The 18054-nt window shown below is 46.8% G+C and overlaps 1 protein-coding gene across 5 annotated transcripts in view; it reads left to right on the top strand.

The window, feature by feature from the left end:
• The window catches only part of LOC140202466 (tetraspanin-9-like), a 204610-nt gene that overhangs the window by 80971 nt on the left and 105585 nt on the right, over positions 1-18054 (top strand). The gene's annotated exons all lie outside the window — the stretch shown is intronic.

An 18054-nucleotide genomic window follows, 5' to 3' on the forward strand; every position in this document is an offset into this window, starting at 1 on the left:
AGCTGGACTTGCAGTGACACAGAGGGAGCAAAGTACAACTTCAGTATGAGTTTTTGTTTAGGAATATATGGGTTGGCACAACATCGAGGGTCGAAGGGCCTGTACTGTGCTGTAGTATTCTAGTGTCTAGTGCCTAGTGTCAGTCTTGCCTGGAGTGTGTAGACCACAGTGACTAGGTGTGGGGGGAGTCTACCAAGGCAACAGAGGAATGCCTGAGATCAGGAAATGCCAGACTTCCTGCTACTTCCCTTCACTGCCAAACACAGAATGAATGTAAAAAGCCAATTCAAATTTTGATATTGTTTGCCAGACTGTGTTACGTTGGACACTGACCATACACCACACTGTGTTACGCTGGACACTGACCGTACACCAGACTGCGTTACGCTGGACACTGACCGTACACCAGACTGCATTACGCTGGGCACTGACTGTACACCAGACTGTGTTATGCTGGACACTGACCGTACACCAGACTGCATAATGCTGGACACTGACCGTACACCAGACTGCATAATGCTGGGCACTGACCGTACACCAGACTGCGTTACACTGGACACTGACCGTACACCAGATTGCATTACGCTGGACACTGATCGCACACCAGATTGCGTTATGCTGGACACTGATCGTACACCAGACTGCGTTACGCTGGACACTGACCATACACCAGACTGTGTTATGCTGGACACTGACCGTACACCAGACTGTGTTATGCTGGGCACTGACTGTACACCAGACTGTGTTATGCTGGACACTGACCGTACACCAAACTGTGTTATGCTGGACACTGACCATACACCAGACTGCATAATGCTGGACACTGACCGTACACCAGACTGCATAATGCTGGGCACTGACCGTACACCAGACTGCATAATGCTGGACACTGACCGTACACCAGACTGCATAATGCTGGGCACTGACCGTACACCAGACTGCATAATGCTGGGCACTGACCGTACACCAGACTGCATAATGCTGGGCACTGACCGTACACCAGACTGCATTACGCTGGACACTGGCCGTACACCAGATTGTGTTACGCTGGACACTGATCGTACACCAGATTGTGTTACGCTGGACACTGACCGTACACCAGACTGCATTACGCTGGACACTGACCGTACACCAGACTGTGTTACCTCTGCTTTCCAGAAGTAGCTGTGGCCTGAGGCGTGGCTGACTGCAGGAGATTGGGTATTAGTTTGTTATTATTATTATCGCATGTCCGAATGTAGAATGTTGAGCTTGTCTGGTAAACTGTTCTTACAGATCCGATCATTACACTGTGCATTGAGCTAGAGTAAGAACGTGACACTCTTACTGCTCAGGGCATCATTGTTCAGAGTTCAAATCCGGCCTGCTCTGTATGTAGTCTGAACGTCCCTTGTCTGTCTGTCCCCTGTATGGAGTCTGTACGTCCCCTGTCTGTACGCTCCCTGTCTGTCTGTCCCCTGTATGGAGTCTGTCTGTCTGTCCCCTGTCCGTCTGTCCCCCGTATGGAGTCTGTACATCCCCTGTCTGTCTGTCCCCTGTATGGAGTCTGTACGTCCCCTGTCTGTACGCTCCCTGTCTGTCTGTCCCCTGTATGGAGTCTGTACATCCCCTGTCTGTCTGTCCCTGTATGGAGTCTGTCTGTCCCCTGTATGGAGTCTGTACGTCCCCTGTCTGTCTGTCCCCTGTATGGAGTCTGTCTGTCCCCCGTATGGAGTCTGTACGTCCCCTGTCTGTCTGTCTCCTGTATGGAGTCTGTCTGTCCCCTGTATGGAGTCTGTACTTCCCCTGTCTGTCTGTCCCCTGTATGGAGTCTGTCTGTCCCCTGTCTGTCTGTCCCCCGTATGGAGTCTGTACGTCCCCTGTCTGTCTGTCCCCTGTATGGAGTCTGTCTGTCCCCTGTATGGAGTCTGTACTTCCCCTGTCTGTCTGTCCCCTGTATGGAGTCTGTCTGTCCCCTGTCTGTACATCCCCTGTCTGTCTGTCCCCTGTATGGAGTCTGTACGTCCCCTGTCTGTCTGTCCCCTGTATGGAGTCTGTCTGTCGCCTGTATGGAGTCTGTATGTCCTACTTGTGGATTGCATGGGTTTCCTCCCAATGCTCCAGTTTCCTTCAAGTTCAAAGATGTACCAGTTGGTCGGGTAACTGGTCATTGTAAATCGTCCCGTGATTAGGCTCGGGCTAAATTAGGAGTTGCTGGGCAGCACGGCTCAGAGAACTGGAATAGTCTGTTGCATGCTGCATCTTGAAATAATAAATAAACAAACAAACAGACAAACAAGTAAAATCAGGTAAAACAGTAACAGAATGCCGAACACACGCAGAGTGCCAGAGGAACTCAGCAGGCCAGGCAGCATGTCTGCAAAAGAGTAAACAGTCACCGTTTCGGGTCGAGACCCTTCATCAGGACTGGAGAAAAAAGATGAGCAGTGGGAGTAAGAAGGTGGGGGAGGGGAGGGGAGGGGAGGAGAGGGGAGGGGAGGAAGAAATACAAGGCAGTAGATGATAGGTAAAATCAGGAGTGGGGTGAAGTAAGGAGCTGGGAAATCGATTGGTGAAGGAGATACAGGACTAGAGAATGGGGAAGTCTGACAGGAGAGGATAGAAGACCATGGAAGGAAGGGAAGGGGAGGAGTTCCAGAGGGAGGTGGACAGGTCAGGATATAAGGTGATAGAGGGAAACAGGAATAGGAAATGGTGAAGGAGTGGGGGACAATTAGCAGAAGTTCAAGAAATCGATGTTCATGCCATCAGGTTGGAAGCCACCCAGATGGAATATAAGGTGTTGCTTCTCCAACCTGAGTGAGGCCTCATCGCAGCAATAGAGGGGGCCATGGACTGACATATTGGAATGGGAAAGGGAAGAAGAATTAAAATGGGAAGCTACTGGGAGATGCTGCTTTTTCTGGAGTTATGCGGCTGTGGTAGCAGGTCTGGGTGAGCACAAAGCCTTTCCTGGTCTAACCAGCTGGTGAGGCAGGTTTTTCCCTGAGTGGTGATGGGTTTAGCAGGTTGTCGGTAAGGTCTGATTCAGTGCGATCGTCAGTCCGGCTGTCGGGAAACTGTTCTCTGTGGAACACCAGTCCAAAGGTATTCACTGGTATTGGTTTGTTATTGTCATGTGTGGCATCTAAACCTATAGTCCAGGAGAATATAGAAATGATCCTGATGAAGGGTCTGAGACTGTTTATTCCTCTCCGTAGATGCGGCCTGACCTGCAGAGTGCCTTCAGTATTTTGTATGTGTTGCTCTGGGATTCCAGCATCCGCAGAATCTCTTGTGTTTGTGAGCTAGCTCAAATGATCAGTTTCTGACTGCAGACTGATAATACAGGACTGAGCTCTCACCAATTCCACCGTTCCCTTCCACCTGATTCTCCAGACACTGCTTGTTCCCAATGCCCAGGGCCAAACCTGTCCTCATCCCAACACCGTCAACCTGCCATGACATCCATCACCTTCCAGCCTGCTAGTTACCAATCCCACATCACCCTCTCACAGTGATTACAGGCAAGCTGAGGGGTTGTGCGCCTAGACCATGAGACCATAACAAGACGTAGGAGCTGAATTAGCCATTTGGCCCACTGAGTCTGCTATACTATTCAGTCATTCCTGATTCTTTTTTCCCCTCCTCAGCCCCGCTCCCCGACCTTGTCCCCGTAACGCTTAATGCCATGTCTAATCAAGAACCTGTCGATCTCTATCTTAAATACACTCAACGGCCTGGCCTCTACAGCTGCACATGGCAACAAATTCCACAAATTCACCACCCTCTGGCTAAAGAAATTACTCCACATGTCTGTTTTAAATGGATGACCCTGTATCCTGAGGCTGTGCCCTCTTGTCCTAGACTCCTCCACCACGGGAAACATCCTTTCCACATCTACTCTGTCTAGGCTTTTCAACATTCAAAAGGTTTCAATGAGATCCCCCCCCCCCCACCTTCATTCTCAATTCCAGTGAGTACAAACCCAGAGCCATTAAAACGTTCCTCGTATGATAACCCTTTCATTCCTGGAATCATACTTGTGAACCTCTTTTGAACCCTCTCCAATGCCAGCACATCTTTCTTAGTTGAGGAGCCCAAATTGTTCAAAGTACTCAAGGTGAGGCTTTACCAGTGCCTTACATCCCTGCTGTTTTTTTTAGAACTCTTGAAATGAATGCTAATGTTGGTGGAAAAGCAGGGTGGACTAAAGAGTGTTAATGGATGACATTTACTTAGATTTTTGGAAGGCATTTGATAAAGTGCCTCGCATGAGGCTGCTTAACAAGATAAAATCCCATGGTGTTACAGGAAATATACTGGCGTCGATAGAAGATTGGCTGACAGGCAGGAGGCTGCGAGTGGGAATAAAAGGGGCCTTTTCTGGTTGACTACAAGTGACTAGTGATGTTCCTCAGGGGTCAGTATTGGGACTGTTACTTTTCACATTTAACTTTTCACAAATTAACCTTTGGTTGTTCTGCACATGAAACCCCAAGTCCCTTTGCATCTCAGATTTTTGGATTTTCTCCCCATTTAGAAAATAGTTTACACATATACTTCTTCTACCAAAGTGCATGACCATGCATCTTCCATCGTTATATTTCATTTGCCACTTTCTATCCCATTCTCCTAATCTGTTTTAGTCCTGCATCCTACCTGTTTCCTCAACACTACCTGCCCCTCCACCAGTCTTTGTATCATCTGCAAACTTGGCAACAAAGCCATCTATTCCATCATCTAAGTCATTGATATACAGCATTAAAAGAAGTGGTCCCAACACTGACCCTTGCGGAACACCACTAGTCACTGGCAGTCAACCAGAAAAGGATCCTTTTATTCCCACTCGCTGCCTCCTACCAAACAACCAATGCTCTAACCATGTTAGTAACTTTCCTGTAATACCATGGATCTTAAATTGGTAAGCAGCTTCATGTGTGGCACCTTGTCAAAGGCCTTCTGAAAGTCCAAATATACAACATCCGCTGCATCCCCTTTATCTATCCTACTTGTAATCTTCTCAAAGAATTCCAACAGGTTTGTCAGGCAGGATTTTCCCTGAAGGAAACCTGGCTGACTTCGTCGATTCTTGTCCTGTGTCACCAAGTACTCCATAACTTCATCTTTAACAATTGACTCCAACATCTTCCCAACCACTGAGATCAGGCTAAGTGATCTATAATTTCCTTTCTGCTGCCTTCCTCATTTCTTAAAGAGTGGAGTGACAGTTACAATTTTCCAGTTCTCTGGCACCATGCCAAAGTCCAATGATTTTTGAAAGATCATTACTAATGCCACCATAATCTCTACCACTAACTCTTTCAGAACCCTAGGGTGCAGTTCATCTGGCCCCAGTGACATATACCCTTAGGTCTTCCAGCTTTTTGAGCACCTTCTCTCTTGCGATAATAACTGCCCCCATTTCTCTTCCTTCACACACTACAGCATCAGGCATACAGCTGGTGTCTTCCACAGTGAAGGCTGATGCAAAATACTCATTTAGTTCACTTGCTATCTCCTTGTTCCGCGTTATTATTCCTCTGGCTGCATTTTCTAGTGGTCCTGTGTCTACTCTCATCTCACTTTAATTTTTTACATACTTGAAAATGTTTTTACTATCCATTTCGATATTGTTTGCCAGCTTGCTTTCATATTTCATCTTTTCCCTCCAAATGACTCTTTCGTTGCTTTCTGTAGGTTTTTAAAAGCTTTCCTGTCCCCGACCTTCCCACTAATTTTTGTGTTTTTGTATCCCCTCCCTTTTGCGTTTACATTGCCTTTGACTTCCCTTGTCAGCCACGGTTGTACTATTTTGCCATTTGAGCAGGTTCTTGGCTTTTGGAATGCATCCATCCTGCACCGTCCTCATATTTCCCAGAAACACACGCCATTGCTGCTCTGCTGACATCCCTGCCTGCAGCTCTTTCCCATTTACTTTGGCCAACCCCTCTCTAATTTCCCTTACTCCACTGAAATACTGCTACGTCAGACTTTACTTTCTCCCTATCAAATTTCAAGTTGAACTCAGTCATATTGTGATTGTTGCCTCCTATGGGTTCATTTATCTTAAGCTCCCTAATCACCTCAAGTTCATTACACAACAGCCAATTCACTATAACTAATCCCCTTGTAGGCTTAATGACAAGCTGCTCTAAAAATCCATTTTGTAGGCATTCAACAAACTCACCCTCGTGAGAGCCATTACCAACCTGATTTTCCCAATTGACCCGCATGTTAAAATCTTCCATGACTACCATAACATTGCCCTTTTGACTCGCCTTTTCTATTTCCTGTTGTAACCTGTGATCCACCTCCCAGCCACTGCTGAGAGGCCTGTATATAACTCCCTTCAGCGTCCTTTTACCCTTGCAGTTTCTTAACTCAACCCACAAGGATTCAACATCTTCCGATCCTATGTCACCTCTTTCTACTGATTTGATGCCATTCTTTACCAGCAGAGCCACATCACCCCCTCTGCCTACCTTCCCATCCCTCCAATATAACATGTAACCTTGGACATTCAGCTCCCAACTACAACCATCCTTCAGCCATGATTCAGTGATGGCCACAGCATGATACCTGACAATCTGTAATAGTGCAACAAGATCATCCACCTTATTTCTCATACTCTGCATTGAGATATAACACTTTATGAGTACTGTATTTGCTACCCTTTTTGATTCTGCATCCCTAATGCACTGATACTCACCCTGCTAGCTGCAATTATGTCCTATCATCTGCCTGCCCTTCCTGACAGTCTGACTGCACGCTATCTTTGCTTTTTTTTACCATCCGTCCTATCCTGAGTCCCTTCACTCCGATTCCCACTTCCCCCCTGCCAAATTAGTTTAAACCTTCCCCAACAGCTCTAACAAACCTGTCTGTGAGAATATTGGTCCTCCTCGGGTTCGGGTGCAACCTGTCACTTTTGTACAGGTCATACCTCCCCCAATTCACTCAACCTGTCAGCTGAGCAGTCAGCCTAGATATCTCCACTTGTGAACTGTTCATCAATCTGAGAGAGTCAGTGACCTGCTCCTGGTCCACATAGAGCTGATACCTGCTGCCCTGGTCCACATAGAGCTGATACCTGCTGCCCTGGTCCACATAGAGCTGATACCTGCTGCCCTGGTCCACATAGAGCTGATACCTGCTGCCCTGGTCCAAGCAACTGGTACAGGCAGCACTGGTACTGGTGTCTCTGGTATAGGCAATGCTGGGGATCACAAAACAATTTCATGCTTTAATTCTACAAGAAGTAACCAGGTTTATCTTTCCTGTGAAGTTAATTCCATTGAATAATGGGAAATTTGGCAACATTCTTTCAAGAAACAATAGATTCTGGCATTGTACCAGATGACTGAAAAATTGTAAATGTTACTCCGCTATTTAAGAAGGGTGGGAGGCAGCAGAAAGGAAACTATAGACCTGTTAACCTGACATCAGTGGTTGGGAAGTTGTTGGAGTTGATAGTTAGGGATGAGATTACGGGGCACCTGGAGGCACATGACAAGATAAGCCAAAGCCAGCATGGTTTCCTGAAAGGAAAATCCTGTCTGACTAACCTACTGCAATTTTTTGAGGAAATTACAAGCAGGGTAGACAAAAGAGATGCAGTAGATGTGGTGTACTTGGATTTTCAGAAGGGCTTTGACAAGGTGCCGCATATGAGGCTGCTTAGCAAGATAGAGCCCATGGAATTACAGGAAAGTTACTAGCATGGGTGGAACATTGGCTGATCAGCAGAAAACAGAGAGTGGGAATGAAGGGATCCTATTCTGGCTGGCTGCTGGTTACCAGTGGAGTTCCACAAGGGTTTGGTGTTGGGACTGCTGCTTTTCACTATGTATGTCAATGATTTGGACTACGATATTAATGGATTTGTGGCTAAATTTGCCGATGATACAAAGATAGGTGGAGGAGCGGGTACTGTTGAGGAAACAGAGAGCCTGCAGAGAGACTTAGATAGTTTAGGGGATTGGGCAAAGAAGTGGCAAATGAAACACAATGTTGGAAAGTGTATGGTCATGCACTTTGGTGGAAGAAATAAATGGGCAGACTATTATTTAGATGGGGAGAGAATTCAAAATGCAGAGATTCAAAAGGACTTGGGAGTCCTTGTGCAGGATACCCTAACGGTTAACCTCCAGGTTCAGTCAGTGGTGAAGAAGGCAAATGCAACGTTGGCATTCATTTCTAGAGGTATAGAATATAAGAGCAGAGATATGATGTTGAGGCTCTATAAGGCACTCGTGAGACCACACTTGGAATATTGTGTGCTGTTTTGGGCTCCTTATTTTAGAAAGAGTATACTGACATTGGAGAGGGTTCAGAGAAGATTCATGAGAATGATTCCAGGAATGAAAGGTTTACCATATGAGAAATGTCTGGCAGCTCTTGGGCTGTATTCCCTGGAGTTCAGGAGAGTGAAGGGGATCTCATAGAAACATTCTGAATGTTAAAAGGCCTGAACAGATTAGATATGGCAAAGTTATTTCCCATGGTAGGGGAGTCTAGGACAAGAGGGCACGACTTCAGGATTGAAGGATGTCCATTTAGAACAGAGATGCGGAGAAATTACTTTAATCAGAGTGTGGTAAATCTGTGCAATTTGTTGCCACAAGCAGCTGTGGTGGCCAATTCATTGGGTGCATTTAAGACAGAGATAGATAGGTTCTTGATTAGCCAGGGCACCAAAGGGTATGGGTAGAAGGCAGGGGAGTGGGGATGACTGGAAGAATTGGATCAGCCCATGACTTAATGGCGGAGTACATTCGATGGGCCGAATGGCCTACTTCTGCTCCTATATCTTATGGTCTTATAAGTAGAGGAACAAATTTGTAAAAAGATCACAGACTGTTGCAACAAGCATAAAGTTGTTATAGGAGGTGATTTTAACTTCCCACATATTGACTGGGAATCCCATATTGTAAAAGGACTAGATGGGTAGAATTTGTGAAATGTGTTTGGGGAAGTTTCCTTTATCTGTATGTAGAAGTCCCATCAAGTGAGCCTGCAATGTTGCTGTTAGGGAATGAGGCAGAGCAGGTGACAGAAGTTTCAGTAGGGGAACACTTTGCACCTAGTAACCAGAACGCTATTGGTTCCAAAGTAAATATGCAAAAAGGTTGGTCTGGTCCCTGGGTTGAGATTCTAAATTGGAGTAAGGCCCACTTTGATGGTATCAGAAATGATCTGGCAAGTGTGGATTGGGACAGGCTGTTTTCTGCCAAAAGTGTACTTGGTAAGTGGGAGGTCTTCAAAAGTGAGATTTTGAGAAATCAGGAGGGCTAAAAGAAGGCATGAAGTTGCTCTAGCAGGTAAGATGAAGGAGAATCCTAAGGGATTCTATAGATATGTTAAGAGCATAACAATTGCAAGGGACAAAATTGGTCCCCTGGAAGCCCAGAATGGTCATCCTTGTGTGGAGCCAAAACAGATGGAGGAGATCTTAAGTAATTTTTTTTGCATCTGTATTTATTCAGGAGATAGATACAAAGTCTAGAAGTGAAGCAAAGTGGCATCAACTTCATGGACCCTGTACAGATTACAAAGGAGGAGGTGTTTGCTATTTTGTGGCAAATCAGGGTGGATTAATCCCCAGGACCAAACTGTTCCCTTGGACCCTACAGGGTTGCAGAAATTGCCAGGGCCTTAGCAGAGATATTTAAAACACCCTTAGCAACAGGAGAGGTACCGAAGGATGAGAGGATAGTCAATGTTGTTCCACTGTTTAAAAAAAGGCTCTAAACATAAACCAGGGAATTATAGGCCAGTATGTCTGACAGTTGTTGTGAGAAAGTTATCGGAAGGTATTCTAACGAACTGGATTATATAAGTATTTGGGTAGACATGGAGTGATTAAGGATAGTCAGCACGGCTTCATGTGTGGTCGGTCATGTCTAACCAATCTTATAGAGATTTTTGAGGAAGTTACCAGGAAAGTGGATGAAGGCAAGACGACGGATGCTGTCTACGTGGACTTTAACAAGGCATTTCACAAGATCCCACATGGGAGATTGGTCAAAAAGGTTCAGTCGCTCAGCATTCAAGATGAGTAAATTGGATTGGCCATTGGCTTTGTGGGAGAAGCCAGAGAGTGGTAATAGAAGATTGCCTCTCTGACTGGGCCTGTGACTAGTGGTGTGCTGCAGGGATCGGTGCTGAGTCCTTTGTTGTTTGTCATTCATGTCAATGATCTGGATGATAATGTGGTAAACTGGGTCAACAAATTTGCAGATGGGGTGCAGTGGACAGTGAGGAAGGCTGTGATGGCTTGCAGAGGGGTCTGCATCAGCTGGAAAAATGGGCTGTAAAATGGCAGATGGAATTTACTGCAGACAAGTGGGAGGTGTTGCACTTGGTAGGTCTTACATGGTGATCTGTAGGGTAGTGAGGAACCTGGTGGAACAAAGGGATCTTGAAATACAGGCCCATAGTTCAGTGAAACTGGTGTCACAGGTAGATCGGGACATAGAGAGAGCTTTTGGCACATTGGCCTTCATAAATCAAAGTACCGAGTACAGGTAGATGGGATGTTATGTTGAAGCTGTATAAGACATTGGTGAGGCCTCATTTAGAGTACCGTGCGCAGTTTTGGTCACCTACCTACAGGAAAGATGTAAACAAGGTTGAAATAGTACAGAGAAAATTTACAAGGATATTGCCGGTTCTAGAGGACCTGAGCAATAAGATTGAATAGGTTCGGACTGTATTCCATAGAAAGTGGAAGATTGAGGGAAGATTTGATGGAGGTATACGAAATTATGAGGGGTAGACATTAGATTAATGCAAGCAGGCTTTTTCCATTGAGATTGGGTGGGACTACAACCAGAGGTCGTGGGTTAAAGGTGAAAGGTGAGAAGTTTAAGGGAAACATGACATGAAACTTCTTCACTCAGAGGGTTGTGAGAGTGTGGAATGAATTGCGAGCTCAAGTGGTGCAGGCAAGCTCAATGTCAACATTTTAGAGCAGTCTGGAGAGGTACATGGATTGTAGATACATGGAGGGCTATGTGCCTGGTGCAGATCAATGGGAGTAGACAGTTTAATTGGATCCACATGGACTAGATGGGCTAAAGGGCCTGTTTTTGTGCTGTACTTCTCTGAGACTGTATGACTCTCTAAATGCTTTGAATCCACAGCAAAACAAATTCAGCGTGGATTATGTTTATTGCCAGCTGCCTGTGGGTCTGTTTTAGTTTGCACTGTGAGCTCTTGGTCAGAGTAATGATATAAAATCTAAGGAGCGGAATGTTGAATCCACCTGGGGAGAGAATAGGAATAGTAAAGGGAAAAAATCACTGGTGGGAGTTGTCTATCGGCCACCGAATAACAACATTACAGTGGCACAGGCAATAAACAGAAATATCTGAGGCATGTAAGAATGGAACAGCAGTTATCATGGGGGACTTTAACTTGCAAGTAGATTGGGTGAATCAAGTTAGTCGAAGCAGTCTTGAGGAGGACTTCATAGAATGCATCTGTGATGGCTTTCTTGAAAAGCAGGTTACTGAACCTACAAGGGAACATTCTACCTTAGATCTGGTCCTGTGCAATGAGACAGGTAAAATTAGTGATCTTGTAGATAGGGATCATCTTGGAAAGAGTGATCACAGTATGACTGAATTTCTCATACAAATGCAGGGTGCAATAGTTCGATCTAAAACCACTGTATTATGCCGAAATAATGGAGACTACAATGGGATGAGGGAGGATTTGGCCAGTCAGAGAGGCTATTTTCTATTACCACTCTCTGGCTTCTCCCACAAAGCCAATGTCCAATCCAATTCCCTGGTTTATGTTTAGAGCCTTTTTTAAAACAGTGGAACAACATTGACTATCCTCTCATCCTTTGGTACCTCTCCTGTTGCTAAGGGTGTTTTAAATATCTCTGCTAAGGCCCTGGCAATTTCTGCAACCCTGTAGGGTCCAAAGGAACACTTTGGTCCTGGGGATTTATCCACCCTGATTTGCCACAAGATAACAAACACCTCCTCCTCGGTTAGTGTAACTGTGAACCCCCAGTCAGTGCAACTGTGAACTCCCGGTCAGTGTAACTGTGATCTCTCGGTCAGTGTAACTGTGAACCCCCAGTCAGTGTAACTCTGATCTCTCGGTCAATGTCACTGTGAACCCCCGGTCAGTGTAACTGTGAACACCCGGTCAGTGTAACTATGATCTCTCGGTCAGTGTAACTGTGATCTCTCGGTCAGTGCAACTGTGATCTCTCGGTCAGTGTAACTCTGATCTCTCGGGCAATGTCACTGTGAACCCCTGTTCAGTGTAACTGTGAACCCCCGGTCAGTGTAACTGTGAACCCCCTTTCAGTGTAACTATGATCTCTCGGTCAGTGTAACTGTGAACCCTCGGTCAGTGTAACTGTGAACCCCCGGTCAGTGTAACTGTGATCTCTCGGTCAGTGCAACTGTGATCTCTCGGTCAGTGTAACTGTGAACCCCCGGTCAGTGTAACTGTGAACCCCCGGTCAGTGTAACTGTGAACCCCCGGTCAGTGTAACTGTGATCTCTCGTTCAGTGTAACTGTGATCTCTCGGTCAGTGTAACTGTGAACCCTCGTTCAGTGTAACTGTGATCTCTCGGTCAGTGTAACTGTGATCTCTCGGTCAGTATAACTATGAACCCCCCGGTCAGTGTAACTGTGAACCCCCGGTCAGTGTAACTGTGAACCCTCGTTCAGTGTAACTGTGATCTCTCGGTCAGCGTAACTGTGAACCCTCGTTCAGTGTAACTGTGAACCCCCGGTCAGTGTAACTGTGATCTCTCGGTCAGTGCAACTGTGATCTCTCGGTCAGTGTAACTCTGATCTCTCGGGCAATGTCACTGTGAACCCCCTTTCAGTGTAACTATGATCTCTCGGTCAGTGTAACTGTGAACCCTCACTCAGTGTAACTGTGATCTCTCGGTCAGTGTAACTGTGAACCCTCGTTCAGTGTAACTGTGAAACCCCGGTCAGTGTAACTGTGATCTCTCGGTCAGTGTAACTGTGAACCCTCGTTCAGTGTAACTGTGATCTCTCGGTCAGCGTAACTGTGAACCCTCGTTCAGTGTAACTGTGAACCCCCGGTCAGTGTAACTGTGATCTCTCGGTCAGTGCAACTGTGATCTCTCGGTCAGTGTAACTCTGATCTCTCGGGCAATGTCACTGTGAACCCCCTTTCAGTGTAACTATGATCTCTCGGTCAGTGTAACTGTGAACCCTCACTCAGTGTAACTGTGATCTCTCGGTCAGTGTAACTGTGAACCCTCGTTCAGTGTAACTGTGAAACCCCGGTCAGTGTAACTGTGATCTCTCGGTCAGTGTAACTGTGAACCCTCATTCAGTGTAACTGTGAAACCCCGGTCAGTGTAACTGTGATCTCTCGGTCAGCGTAACTGTGAACCCCCGGTCAGTGTAACTGTGAACCCCCGGTCAGTGTAACTGTGATCTCTCGTTCAGTGTAACTGTGATCTCTCGGTCAGTGTAACTGTGATCTCTCGGTCAGCGTAACTGTGAACCCTCGTTCAGTGTAACTGTGAACCCCCGGTCAGTGTAACTGTGATCTCTCGGTCAGTGCAACTGTGATCTCTCGGTCAGTGTAACTCTGATCTCTCGGGCAATGTCACTGTGAACCCCCTTTCAGTGTAACTATGATCTCTCGGTCAGTGTAACTGTGAACCCTCACTCAGTGTAACTGTGATCTCTCGGTCAGTGTAACTGTGAACCCTCGTTCAGTGTAACTGTGAAACCCCGGTCAGTGTAACTGTGATCTCTCGGTCAGTGTAACTGTGAACCCTCATTCAGTGTAACTGTGAAACCCCGGTCAGTGTAACTGTGATCTCTCGGTCAGTGTAACTGTGATCTCTCGGTCAGTGTTAACTGTGAACCCCCGGTCAATGTCACTGTGAACCCTCGTTCAGTGTAACTGTGAACCCCCGGTCAATGTAACTGTGAACCCCCGGTCAATGTAACTGTGATCTCTCGGTCAGTGTAACTGTGATCTCTCGGTCAGTGTAACTGTGATCTCTCGTTCAGTGTAACTGTGATCTCTCGGTCAGTGTAACTCTGATCTCTCGGTCAATGTCACTGTGAACCCCCGTTCAGTGTAACTGTAAACCCCCGGTCAGTGTAACTGTGATCTCTCGGTCAATGTAACTGTGAACCTTCGTTCAGTGTAACTGTGAACCCTCGTTCAGTGTAACTGTGAACCCTCGTTCAGTGTAACTGTGAAACCCCGGTCAGTGTAACTGTGATCTCTCGGTCAGTGTAACTGTGAACCCTCGTTCAGTGTAACTGTGAAACCCCGGTCAGTGTAACTATGATCTCTCGGTCAGTGTAACTGTGAACCCTCACTCAGTGTAACTGTGATCTCTCGGTCAGTGTAACTGTGAACCCTCGGTCAGTGTAACTGTGAACCCTCGTTCAGTGTAACTGTGATCTCTCGGTCAGTGTAACTGTGATCTCTCGGTCAGTGCTAACTGTGAACCCCCGGTCAATGTAACTCTGATCTCTCGGTCAATGTCACTGTGAACCCTCGGTCAGTGTAACTGTGAACCCTCGGTCAGTGTAACTGTGATCTCTCGGTCAGTGTAACTATGAACCCCCGGTCAGTGTAACTGTGAAACCCCGGTCAGTGTAACTGTAAACCCCCGGTCAGTGTAACTGTGATCTCTCGGTCAATGTAACTGTGAACCCCCAGTCAGTGTAACTGTGATCTCTCGGTCAATGTAACTGTGAACCCTCGTTCAGTGTAACTGTGAACCCTCGTTCAGTGTAACTGTGAACCCTCGTTCAGTGTAACTGTGAAACCCCGGTCAGTGTAACTGTGATTTCTCGGTCAGTGTAACTGTGAACCCTCATTCAGTGTAACTGTGAAACCCCGGTCAGTGTAACTGTGATCTCTCGGTCAGTGTAACTGTGATCTCTCGGTCAGTGTTAACTGTGAACCCCCGGTCAATGTAACTCTGATCTCTCGGTCAATGTCACTGTGAACCCTCGTTCAGTGTAACTGTGAACCCCCAGTCAATGTAACTGTGATCTCTCTGTCAGTGTAACTGTGATCCCTCGGTCAGTGTTAACTGTGAACCCCCGGTCAATGTCACTGTGAACCCTCGTTCAGTGTAACTGTGAACCCCCGGTCAATGTAACTGTGAACCCCTGGTCAATGTAACTGTGATCTCTCGGTCAGTGTAACTGTGATCTCTCGGTCAATGTAACTGTGAACCCCCGGTCAGTGTAACTGTGATCTCTCGTTCAGTGTAACTGTGATCTCTCGGTCAGTGTAACTCTGATCTCTCGGTCAATGTCACTGTGAACCCCCGTTCAGTGTAACTGTGAACCCCCGGTCAGTGTAACTGTGATCTCTCGGTCAATGTAACTGTGAACCCTCGTTCAGTGTAACTGTGAACCCTCGTTCAGTGTAACTGTGAACCCTCGTTCAGTGTAACTGTGAAACCCCGGTCAGTGTAACTGTGATCTCTCACTCAGTGTAACTGTGAACCCTCACTCAGTGTAACTGTGATCTCTCGGTCAGTGTAACTGTGAACCCTCGGTCAGTGTAACTGTGAACCCTCGTTCAGTGTAACTGTGAACCCTCGTTCAGTGTAACTGTGATCTCTCGGTCAGTGTAACTGTGAACCCTCGTTCAGTGTAACTGTGAAACCCCGGTCAGTGTAACTGTGATCTCTCGGTCAGTGTAACTGTGAGCCCTCATTCGGTGTAACTGTGAAACCCCCGTCAGTGTAACTGTGATCTCTCGGTCAGTGCTAACTGTGAACCCCCGGTCAATGTAACTCTGATCTCTCGGTCAATGTCACTGTGAACTCTCGTTCAGTCTAACTGTGAACCCTCGGTCAGTGTAACTGTGATCTCTCGGTCAGTGTAACTGTGATCTCTCGGTCAGTGTAACTGTGAACCCCCGGTCAGTGTAACTGTGATCTCTCGGTCAGTGTAACTGTGATCTCTCGGTCAGTGTAACTATGAACCCCCGGTCAGTGTAACTGTGAACCCTCGTTCAGTGTAACTGTGATCTCTCGGTCAGTGTAACTGTGAACCCTCGTTCAGTGTAACTGTGAAACCCCGGTCAGTGTAACTGTGATCTCTCGGTCAGTGTAACTGTGAACCCTCATTCGGTGTAACTGTGAAACCCCCGTCAGTGTAACTGTGATCTCTCGGTCAGTGTAACTGTGATCTCTCGGTCAGTGCTAACTGTGAACCCCCGGTCAATGTAACTCTGATCTCTCGGTCAATGTCACTGTGAACTCTCGTTCAGTGTAACTGTGAACCCTCGGTCAGTGTAACTGTGATCTCTCGGTCAGTGTAACTATGAACCCCCGGTCAGTGTAACTGTGAAACCCCGGTCAGTGTAACTGTAAACCCTCACTCAGTGTAACTGTGATCTCTCGGTCAATGTAACTGTGAACCCCCAGTCAGTGTAACTGTGATCTCTCGGTCAATGTAACTGTGAACCCTCGTTCAGTGTAACTGTGAACCCTCGTTCAGTGTAACTGTGAAACCCCGGTCAGTGTAACTGTGATCTCTCGGTCAGTGTAACTGTGAACCCTCGTTCAGTGTAACTGTGAAACCCCGGTCAGTGTAACTGTGATCTCTCGGTCAGTGTAACTGTGAACCCTCACTCAGTGTAACTGTGATCTCTCGGTCAGTGTAACTGTGAACCCTCGGTCAGTGTAACTGTGAACCCTCGGTCAGTGTAACTGTGAACCCTCGTTCAGTGTAACTGTGATCTCTCGGTCAGTGTAACTGTGAACCCTCGTTCAGTGTAACTGTGAAACCCCGGTCAGTGTAACTGTGATCTCTCGGTCAGTGTAACTGTGAACCCTCATTCGGTGTAACTGTGAAACCCCCGTCAGTGTAACTGTGATCTCTCGGTCAGTGTAACTGTGAACCCTCATTCAGTGTAACTGTGAAACCCTGGTCAGTGTAACTGTGATCTCTCGGTCAGTGTAACTGTGATCTCTCGGTCAGTGTTAACTGTGAACCCCCGGTCAATGTAACTCTGATCTCTCGGTCAATGTCACTGTGAACCCTCGTTCAGTGTAACTGGGAACCCCCAGTCAATGTAACTGTGATCTCTCGGTCAGTGTAACTGTGATCCCTCGGTCAGTGTTAACTGTGAACCCCCGCTCAATGTCACTGTGAGCCCTCGTTCAGTGTAACTGTGAACCCCCGGTCAATGTAACTGTGAACCCCCGGTCAGTGTAACTGTGATCTCTCGGTCAGTGTAACTGTGATCTCTCGGTCAGTGTAACTGTGAACCCTCATTCGGTGTAACTGTGAAACCCCCGTCAGTGTAACTGTGATCTCTCGGTCAGTGTAACTGTGATCTCTCGGTCAGTGCTAACTGTGAACCCCCGGTCAATGTAACTCTGATCTCTCGGTCAATGTCACTGTGAACTCTCGTTCAGTGTAACTGTGAACCCTCGGTCAGTGTAACTGTGATCTCTCGGTCAGTGTAACTGTGATCTCTCGGTCAGTGTAACTGTGAACCCTCGTTCAGTGTAACTGTGATCTCTCGGTCAGTGTAACTGTGAACCCTCGTTCAGTGTAACTGTGAACCCCCAGTCAGTGTAACTGTGATCTCTCGGTCAATGTAACTGTGAACCCTCGTTCAGTGTAACTGTGATCTCTCGGTCAGTGTAACTGTGATCTCTCGGTCAGTGTAACTATGAACCCCCGGTCAGTGTAACTGTGAACCCCCGGTCAGTGTAACTGTGAACCCTCGTTCAGTGTAACTGTGATCTCTCGGTCAGCGTAACTGTGAACCCTCGTTCAGTGTAACTGTGAAACCCCGGTCAGGGTAACTGTGATCTCTCAGTCAGTGTAACTGTGATCTCTCGGTCAGTGTTAACTGTGAACCCCCGGTCAATGTAACTCTGATCTCTCGGTCAATGTCACTGTGATCTCTCGGTCAATGTCACTGTGAACCCCCGTTCAGTGTAACTGTGAACCCCCGGTCAGTGTAACTGTGAACCCCCGGTCAGTGTAACTGTGATCTCTCGGTCAATGTAACTGTGAACCCTCGTTCAGTGTAACTGTGAAACCCCGGTCAGTGTA

Source organism: Mobula birostris, chromosome 9, assembly GCF_030028105.1.
Source record: "Mobula birostris isolate sMobBir1 chromosome 9, sMobBir1.hap1, whole genome shotgun sequence".
NCBI lineage: Eukaryota > Metazoa > Chordata > Chondrichthyes > Myliobatiformes > Myliobatidae > Mobula > Mobula birostris.